Consider the following 716-nt stretch of genomic DNA (forward strand, 5'->3'; position numbering starts at 1 on the left):
AAATTATTTATTTATTTATTATACTTTTTACTTCTAAAACCCATTTAATGTAAAATAAAAGTAGTCACGTCAATGTATTTCATGTTTTTCCCATATGGTCAGGTAACTAAGTCAACTAATGAACACTTATTTTTTACAGTGGGCTACCACCTTTAATTTATTATTATCAATATATTATTATAATTTTTAATTTAGTAATTTAGTATACATTATGCAATAGGCTACTTAAATATTTTCAGATAGCTAATCTTATTAACAACAACAAAAATATGAATATATTTTACTACTGTATATAAAGGTGTATACATTATGAGATACTTTGCACTGATTACTGTTTTTCTCAGATAAATTATAGTTCTATGCTTGAACAATGTTAGTATGTAATATGTATATATGTGTGTGTGTGTGTGTGTGTGTGTGTGTGTGTGTGTAATACTTCAGGAAGACTGAATAATTCAGTATTTTGCGTTTGTGCATAACCTCGTCCTTTATATCAGACGCGGAATAGAGCAGAGGAATGGGTGGACCCCGAAGGCCTGTTGACCAATCCCCTTGAAAGCAACTTGTTGGGCAAGTTTTGTTATTTAGACGCTCGTTGTCATTGGCAGCGCAGGACTGACCCATTTCATTGAATGCACTGTGTGTGAGTGTGTGTATGGCGAATAGATGCGCTGTACAACATCGCGAACGATGAACGCCGGTTCGACGCTCTTTAT

The 716-nt window shown here is 33.5% G+C and overlaps 1 pseudogene; it reads left to right on the forward strand.

Moving 5' to 3' along the window:
- The first annotated feature begins 655 nt into the window (after positions 1 to 655).
- LOC107659508 (proprotein convertase subtilisin/kexin type 5-like) overlaps positions 656 to 716 on the forward strand; it is a 27,349-nt pseudogene continuing 27,288 nt past the window's right edge.

The sequence above is a fragment of the Sinocyclocheilus anshuiensis genome, unplaced genomic scaffold (genome assembly GCF_001515605.1).
Source record: "Sinocyclocheilus anshuiensis isolate Anshui unplaced genomic scaffold, SAMN03320099.WGS_v1.1 scaffold387, whole genome shotgun sequence".
Lineage (NCBI taxonomy): Eukaryota > Metazoa > Chordata > Actinopteri > Cypriniformes > Cyprinidae > Sinocyclocheilus > Sinocyclocheilus anshuiensis.